Raw genomic sequence first — 9135 nt, forward strand, 5'->3', positions numbered from 1 at the left:
TTCCAGCTCCGGGGCCCAGCGTCCCCGGGGGGATCGAGTAACCCGGCTAGGCAGCCGGGCCCCTGTGCCATCCAGGTCTAGTTACCGGCTCCACTTACAGCTGCCTCCTCCAGCTGCCTCTGTCGCCCCCCGGCGCAGTCCAGCCGGGCTCTGGGGCTGTCTAGGAACTTGGCAAAGCAGCCAGAGGGAGTCCCCTGGGGCCTGGGCCACGGGGGCGCTGAGGAGAGAGGACCCCCACCCCCAGTGCTCACTCCACACCCGCTAACTCACCTCTCCCTAGCCCAGGAGGTGGCAGTGCAGCCCCTTCGTCCTCAGCCCTCCTCCCTGTGTTCTGGGTTCCCGGAGTCTCAGTTTCTCCATCAGAGAACAGAGCGTGATAACCAGCCCCAACGGGTTATCGTGATGGGTGAATAAGCCACATGTAATAGGTGCTCTGGACTGCTGTGCAGCTGAGAGTTACATCTACCCTTCTCTGGCTTTGCTTCTGCCTCTGTAAATCAGGGATGAGAACACAAGACTCCCCGGGGACAGGGGGGTCTAGCGCACAGTAGGTGCTCAGCAAACACTGGCTGAATGAATGTCCCACAGACAGGCCCTATTTATGAAAGAGCTACACAGATCTGCTGATTCCAGACTTCCTGAGCACTTACTGTGTGCCAGCATAGCCGGGGATTCAACCCTGACCAGGACCATGCACAGAATCAGGCATGCAGTAGGTGCCCAATTAATGCTGAGCATCTCCTTAAAGAAGATGTGTTTAGAGTACCTGAGCTATCTCCCTGCTGCACAATTCAGCAGCCCAGCAGAGCAGGGATTTAAGCTAAGATTTTAAGTTAAAAAATTGTTTTAATTAAAAAATAATTATTATATCTTTTGGCCATGCCTTGTGGCAGGGGGCATCTTAGTTTCCTGACCAGGGGTCGAACCTGAGGTCCCTGCATTGGCAGTTCTGAGCCTTCACCAATGGGCTGCCAAGGAAGTCTCTTAAAGTAAGATTTGATGAAGCCCCTACTGTGTGCCAGCTGCTGGGCCAGGCCCTTCAAAGGTCTGAACACAATTCCTACCCAAGCCAACTCTATGAAGCAGCATCATTATACCATTTTACAGGGGAAAAAAACAAAGCTCAGAGAGGTTAAGACACTTGGCCAAGGTCACACAGCACAGAAGGGTAGAGTTGGGATTTGAACCCAGGCCACATGGCTCTACCGCCTCTTGCTGACATTTCCTGAGCGCCCACGATGTACCATCTGTCAACAAGGCTGCACAGTCTAGCTGCACATTTTGCAGATAAGTGAGCAGAGACCCAGAGAGAGGCTGCCCTTGTCCCAGGCCACTCAGGGAACCGGGGGCAGGGGAGACTGGGTGGCAGAGGCAGGACCTCACGAGGGGGACACAGATAGGTCCTCAGGGCTCCAGGCCCAGGCAGAGAAGGGGGGACTCCTGGGTAATTAATTTTAATCACTGTTTGGAAATTGGGCCGCCAGGAGGCAAATCGGAAGCAGCAACTTGTAATTAGGAATGGGGAAGGGGAGGGCTGCTTTCTCGGGGAGGCGGCGACCATTCTGAGGAGATTAAAATGTCATTTATACCCAGTGGGTAATTAGGGGGCCTGGGAGGGGGCCACTCGAGGAGGCTGGATGGAGTTCCTAGGGAATTCAAGATGGGCTGTGGATTTGGGATCAGGAACCCACAGATGCGGGCTCAGAGCCAGCCTGGGGGCAAACAGACCCTGGTGTCAATCCCAGTTCGGATGAAACAGAAAAGTCAGGTCCTGCTCTTGGGGTCCAATTTTAGGGGAGAGAGGGGAGTAAGAGTCGCTCTAAGGGGCTCCACTGTAGGGAGAACAGATCTGGTCACTGCCCTTGAGGCCCTCAATCTGAAAGAGAAGATAGTGAGCCTGGCCCCCCTCACTTGGGGTTCTGGGAGCCCTCTTCTCCCCCAGGCTGATCCTCCCAACCCCGAAGTCCTCCAGTCACTGCCCTTCCCTAGAGGCCCTGTCTGGGAGGCCCCAGGGATCCCCTACTGAGATGGGACGGGAAGGGCAGGTCTGGAGGGGGGACACTGCTGAGTGATGGTGGGCAAGAGACAGGTGGGACCATGCCAAGTGCTGCTGGGAATGGAAGACCTGGCAAATGAACCTGAAGAAGACAAAGGCAGGAAACAGGTCCTAGGGGGAAGGCCTGGGGGTCACAGTGGACCACAAGTCCTGGTGAGTCAGGGCTCAGGAATGGTGGAGACGCTGGCAGAGTGACGTGGTTTCCTGGGGGGTGGGGTTTGAGAACTGTGCATCAATAGAGCAAGACAGCAAGGGGCAGGGGCCCCCGTTTTGCTAGGTGACCTCAGGGAATTGGCCAGCCTAACCTGAGCCTCATTTCTTCCACACCCTGGGGCTTAGACATTCGAAGGGGAGCAATAGCAAACACTTTTGGAGCACCTATTGTGTCCCAAGCTCTGTGCAATGGGCTTTGCAGAAAGTACTGATGGGGTAGGTAGGAGGGGTTTCCTCACCATTTTATAGGTGAGGACATTTAGGTGGCCCAGAGCAGGCAGGTAATATGCCCAAGGTTGCACAGCTACGAAATGGCCAGAGTAGGTTTTGAACCTAGCCCATATGGTCCCAATATCACACTCTTAACCACAGCGCTACGTGCTGTGCTGAATTTAGTTGCTCAGTCGTGTCCAACTTGTTGCGACCCCATGGACTGCAGCCCGCCAGGTTCCTCTGTCTATGGGGATTCTCCAGGCAAGAATACTGGAGTGGGTTGCCATGCCCTCCTCCAAGGGATCTTCCCAATCCAGGGATCGAACTCAGGTCTCCTGTATTGCAGGCATTCTTTACCACAGGAGCTACCAGGGAAGCCCACAGTGCTACGTTCCCCTAGAGAAAGGGGCTCTCAGCCCCTCTGCACATCTAGAAAGTCCACCATCTACTCTGACCTACCTACTTTTCCTCTCTACTGCCTCACCCTGGCTGTTTCCCATCCTTGCTCCCCTGGACCAGCAGAGTCCCTTTCACCTGGTCTCCCAGCTTTGGCTGCCCACAGTCTGCACTCTCTGCAGTGATCAAACAGCATCTGTGAGCACCAAGGCAGGTTCTGCCCCCTCCTCTGCCCACAGCCCTTGGGGCACACACCTCCAAAAGTTCAAGTACTCCCTACAGCCCACGAGGCCCTGCACAATGTGCAGGGGGATCTTGTCCCCTCCCTGCCCTTCCCTCCTCCCTCTCTCCCCCTTGCTCAGTCTGCTCCAGCCGCACAGGCCTTCTTGCTGTTCCTCCAACAAGACCAGGCACGGTCCTGCCCCAGGGCCTTTGCACGGGGTGTGTCCTCTTCCTGGAATGCTCTTCCTCCAGTTCTCTGCAGACTGGCTCCTTTTCATTTTCCAGGTCTCAGCTCAAACGTCACCTCCTCAGAGACACTCTCCCTGACACCATCAGCTGAAACAGCCCCTCCCCTCTCAGCGACACCATCCAGTGTCACTGTCCCCAGGGCACTTGTTACATTTGATTTACTTTCTTTCCCAAGGTAGTAGCCATGTTCCCATTGGGTATGAGCTCAGCAGGGCAGGGCCTGCTTGGCCTTGCTCATTGCTGGGTACCCAGCACCTGGCACATAGTAGGCACATATAGTAGGAGCTCATCTGTCAGCTCGTGGAATGAAAGCCAAGACCCCACACCTCCAATGAGATCAGGACCAGAGGCCACAAGTTCCTGCTTTTCAAAGTAATTTCTTTTTCTAGAGTAAGAAAAGAATAGGACCAGGTCCGGCATTGTCTGCATCCTCTTGTTTAAATGTTCAACCTTCAGGGAGAGAGAATAGCATCTGTGTCTCACAGATGGGGAAACCGAGGCTCAGAGAGGGGGCATGAGTGAGTGAGTGAAGAGATGGATGTTGTGGCAATCTTCAAGGGCAAAAACTCAGACGGGCTATCTCAGCTGCCCCAGGGGACACTGACTCAGCCTTCAGGAAAGGGAGAAGGTTCTGAAACTATCAGAAGACATGTGGCCTGGTGAACTCCTACATATCCGTCATAGTCCTAGCTGCACTGTCCCTCCTCAGTACATCTTCTCTGACCTCCACTAGGCAGAGACAATTTTCCCTAGCCCCACTTTGCCCCAACTCTGATCCCACGTAGCAAAGAGGGCCAGTGTCTGCCTATTTCCCCTCCTTGAGCCTGGACAACCCTTGAGGGCCAATCAGACACTAGAGTTAAACTTTTTCCTCTGAGATCTCAGCATCACCTGCCCAGGACATGCCACAAGGAGCCTCTGGGAGCATCTGTTTAGTCACTTGTCTCCCCAACTGCTTTAGACCAGGTCTCTCCCAGGGCCCTCCTGAGAACCCACGAACCCACAATCCCCCCTGGGATCCTGCAGTTGGGAAGTTCTCTCCTAGGTCTGCCCTTGGAAGGCAGGCTCAGCCTGGGACAGGATGCATCTGGGAAATGTAGTCCTCACTAGACTGGGCTTCCCTCCCAGCAGGCCCTGGGGCTACCACCTTTGGACCCGGGGGCCAGTGAAGGAGCTTCAAGGGTGGCTGAGGGGAGTGGGTGCCCTGTATCACTGCCTAAAGAGATGGAAGAGGCGTCTTCAGCCTCCCAGGTCACCTCCTCAGCACATTCTAATGACTGCCACTTCGTTTGGACATCCCTCAAGGGCAGGTGATGAACGACTGTGATAATAAGAGAGAATTATGTGGCTCAGGCCCAGACCTCTCAGGCCACACATCAAACCCTGGCTCTGGAAGCCAAACCTACACCGATCACAATGGTGGGGGTGTCTAGCGCGGGGATCTGAAGCTGACGCCTAGATATTAATAATTTGACCACAGGATGTGGGGCAGGTGGCAAGGCTGTCTTGAGCCTCAATGTCCCTGCTTCTGCTAAATGAGGTCCCACCCACGGTCAATCCCAATCACCACTGGGTCTTGGATGAATCAGTCTGAGAATCTGCAGTCCCTGAAATGGCTTAGAATTTTGGAATCACTATATCCTAAACATTTCCCCAGCATTCAGGAAAAATGGCTGCCTAATCCCACTTGCTTGCCTCCCTGGATGGGTGACTCTGCACCCCTCTGAGAAGCCCACTGGGTTTGCAGGAAACTGTCTCCTGGTAGCTACCCTTCCTCATATCTGCTCAGGGTCTGAAACTCTGCTCATTCCTCCCTCTGCTCTACAACCTTCCATGGCTCCCTACTGCCCTTAGGATAAAGCCTGCTCCTCAACTTGGCATCCACAGCCCTGCCACCTCTCAGGACTCATTGCTCATTGTAGCCCACCCTTTAAATAGTGCAGCCATTCAAGGGTCCCCCAACACACCCCTCTGTGACTTTCCCCGCTGCTCTCTCCACCTGGAATCAGTGTTCCCCTCTCCTTCTGGCAACATCATTCAAGCCCAGTGCCAGTATCCCCTCCTCCAGGCAGCCTCCCCTGCTTCCACCCGTCCTGATCCTGGCTGAGTCCTCTCTGGGTCCCCATCATCACCTGGCAAAGGGCCAGGCACACAGGACAGGGCCAGCCACACCCCAGGGTCAGCTAGGGACGCTCTCCTTCCCAGGAGATGGGCAGCGACCGGCATGTCCTTCAGCCCCCTGGGGACCCAGCTTACCTGTCCTGCCAGCTGACGTCAGGGTCACCTTTGCAAGGACAGTTTGATTTCTATCTTCTTGGTCCAGCCCCAGCTCACCCCAGCAACTCCCCGCTCAAGCCCTGGGCGGCCAGTGCAGATGCCAAAGCCTCCTACAGCCCAAGTATCCAGCACCTTCTTTCCCCAGTGGACAGAGGTGAATAGTCCCTCCCTGGTGACTCAATACCTCCTCTGGGAAACACCTTCTCACCTCCAAGCAGAGAAGGTGATAGGACCATGAGGCCCGTGGGTACTTAGCCCTCGCAGAAGGCAGGTGGGGACCAGAGGGAGAGGTTACATACCCAGGGTATTCCGTGGTACATCTCTCTGCCTCATCTCCTTCCACTCAGGTCCTAGAACCAAGAGCACTTTCTGGGGTGACTGCAGCCCAGAGAGGGCTAGCGACCTGTCTGAGGCCACACAGCAGTACCCCTCTTCTCACGCCCTGGTCTTCTCTATGATGCTTTTTTTTTTTTTTTGAAAGGGGTGGGGCGTTGGATCCTCCAGGTCTAATGTCTGCCCTGCACAGGTCAGTGGAGTGGGGGTGGGGGACTGGGGTTTCCAAGGAAACCTTTGGGCTGGTATTTTGGGTTTCAGCTGATATGGGGGTTCCTCTCCCCCTTGACCCTACCTAGCAGCCCCAGCAGTGGAGGGGACTGGCTTCCCTCTTCACCCATCCTGCCACCTCCCTGGGCCTCAGTTTCCCTGTCTGTTCGGGGAAACAGGTCAGCTCAGCAAGTACATGCTACAGATTAATGAGCCTCCTGCCAGGCTGCCACCTGCAGGATATCCAAGGGGGTCTCCTCTGAGCCACAGGGATCCACAGCTACCTTCCCAAAGAGCTCAGGACCTCCTCCCAGGAGAATCCTGACCCCACCCACGGACCCCAGCCGCTTTCCCATACCCCATACTCTGTCTATACAGAGTTTCAGCCATCCCTCGATTACATCCCAAAATTTCATCCTGAAAGACACCATATCTACAGGGATGTGGAAGAGGGGCTAGCCAGCGTCTGTAGGGAAGGGGACGCTGCAGGGGTACTGAACTTTGACTTTGAAGAAAACACTGTACCCCTTGAGAAACTGAACGAACCCAGAAACATACAAAGCATTGCACTTTTGCAAACTGGGGGCCGTTCTGAAACCCCAGCCATTAGTCCCCTCTTCCTCCTTAAACCCCAAAAGAGACCCCCAAAACTTGAGGGCCCAATCCCCTAACCTCCAGCCCCAGTTCCCCTCCAGTCCCAGAGTCAAAGATAACAGCCTCAGGGGGAGGATGTCAAAGACCTCAGCGAGGGGCTGAGGGTCTGGGAGTCACCCCCAACCACAGGACTCTTGCAAATACTCCTAGCTTCAGCGTCTACACGACAGGGCAGGGGCAGAGCACGGGGGGTGCCTATGGCAGCGCCCCACCTAGGAGGTGCCCCAAACCCGGAGGGCACCCTGAGGCAGGACAGGGGTTGCGAGACCTCCCTGGAGCCCAATCAGCGCCCACAGGAGGGGGCCACATTCGGCGCCCCCACCCCTCCCAGCGCTCTGCGAGAGAAAGACGCTTTCTTTGTCCCTTTGTCAGCTCTTGGGGGGGCCCCGAAACATGGGCCCCCACTGCAGCGGCGGGGTGGGGGTGATCCGGACCCGTTGACTCTCTCCCCCCCCGCACCACGGCCCCTCCCCCGCGGCCCCAGCCCTGGGCTGCTTCTGGGCCGGGCGTGAGGCTGGAGAGGGCTCAGGGGCGCCCAAGGTGCCACGGATGGACCGTGGAGTGGGGCGGAGGGGCCTCGCTTCGCCAGGACCACCGCACCGGCCCCTCGACTTAGCGCTCAGGGCTCCGCCCCCCAACGCATCCCCCATCCCCGGCCAGCAGGCCCCCTGCCTGCCCTGAACACCCCCACCTGGGCCCCAATCCAGTTCTCCAGCGGCGCAGCCGCGAGCCCCCGTTATTGTGCTTTCTACGGCGCCCCCCATGGACAAAACCTCCACCCTCTGTGGTACCGACAGAACCCCCATTATAGCTCCACATACAGGCCCCCCGTAAACAATCCAGGCCCCCCCAGCTGCGGTGCAATTAGACACCCCCATTACGGAGTCTCATTCAGAGACCCAGGCCCAAATCCAGACCCTTCAAAGCGTTCAGACTGGTCCCCCATTCTATTGCTCCATACTGCGACCCCCCGAAAATCCAGCCCCCTCCCCAGTTGCGTTGCCGACAGAACCTCCCGTTATAGCGCTCCACAGACCCCCTCCCCGGCCCAATCCATCCCCCTCCCAGTGGCCGGGTCTTCAGGCCCCCCCATCATAACGCCTGACCCGGCCACCTCAGCCAACAATTAAGGCCCCCAGCTGCGTGCCGACAGACACCCCCAGGATAGCGCCTCCCCAGCCCCCCTTCTTGCAGACGCCCCGGGGCGCTTACCTCGGAGCCGCGGCCGCTGCGAGTGCGCGGGAGGGAGCGCGAGGGCGGGAGGGCGCGGGTGGTGGGGGGTGGGGGGGGGTCGGTGCGCGCACCTGTCCCGGCCCGGCCGGCTCAGCCAGGCATCCCGGGGTGGGGAGGGGGGCTGGGGGCGCGCACTCTCCCAGCCCCCGGGCCCGCGGCGCTGCGCTGGGGGAGGGGGCTCAGCCCCGGCCCCCGGCGCGCTGGCGTCGGCTCCGGGGGGGGCGCTGCGCGGCGGCCGGACCGGGGGCGCGCCGCGGCCGCATCTCCTCTGCCCGCCGCGGCCGCCGCTGCGACTCGCGACTCCGCCACCTCCGCCCCCCCATCGGCAACCCCCCCTTACCGAGCCGGGCCGGAGCCGCGCAAAACCTGGCCAGGAGCTTGCGCGGCGCGGAACGGAGGGCGGAGCCGGGTGGGCGGCCGAAGGCGCTGGGGGCAGGGCCGGGGGTGCGGGTGGAGGAGCGACCCAACAGAAATCACTCTGCTTTGGTCCCGGTGGAAGGTCTAATTGCCGGTCCCCTCCCCAATTTACTGCCCGGGTCCATTCTGGCCGACCTGCATCCTCAGGATCTACCCTCTGTAAGATGCTGGAGATGACCTGGAGACTGCGGTGTCGGGAACCCAGAGGGGCTACATGGCCCTCTTCATTTGTGAGGTCATTTATTCAGTCCACAAATTATATTTAACAACCCTCAATAGGCACGTAAGGAAACTGAGGCATGGGAGGCGTCTTGTCCAAGGTCACCCAGTTAGAAAGTGGCTGAACTGGGGTTGAACAGAGCAAGCTGGCTGCAGAGACCATGGTACACAGCCCTGGAGGCTGTCTTTGATCCCAGTGCCCAAAGAAACCTGACAAGAAAGAGATGGGGGGGGGAGGGGCTGCAGCGTCCCCATAGCCGGTGGAGAGCACTCCTGTTCCCTGCCTTTGGGACTCCAAGACAAACTGGTCTTTCTGTTTCAGAGACAGCCCGGGGACCTCCGTGCCTCCCTGTGACCTCAGAACAGCAGGAGCCTTTGAGCACCTCAGTGTCCCTCTCTGTCCAAGAGGTGCTCAATGAAAGTTTGACCACTCTGCGTGGTTC

General features: G+C 57.9%; 1 protein-coding gene across 2 annotated transcripts in view; it reads right to left on the minus strand.

The window, feature by feature from the left end:
- SEMA6B (semaphorin 6B) overlaps positions 1 to 8178 on the minus strand; it is a 30409-nt gene extending 22231 nt beyond the window's left edge. The window contains exon 1 of one of the 2 annotated variants that reach the window (XM_025293244.3): positions 8036 to 8178. The gene's annotated coding sequence lies outside the window, so the exon portion shown is untranslated. Of the gene's footprint in view, positions 1 to 5925; positions 5943 to 8035 lie in introns of those variants that run through there. The other variant, XM_025293242.2, reaches the window with a different exon arrangement.
- Positions 8179 to 9135: the final 957 nt, after the last annotated feature.

Source organism: Bubalus bubalis, chromosome 9 (assembly GCF_019923935.1).
Source record: "Bubalus bubalis isolate 160015118507 breed Murrah chromosome 9, NDDB_SH_1, whole genome shotgun sequence".
Taxonomy (NCBI): Eukaryota; Metazoa; Chordata; class Mammalia; order Artiodactyla; family Bovidae; genus Bubalus; species Bubalus bubalis.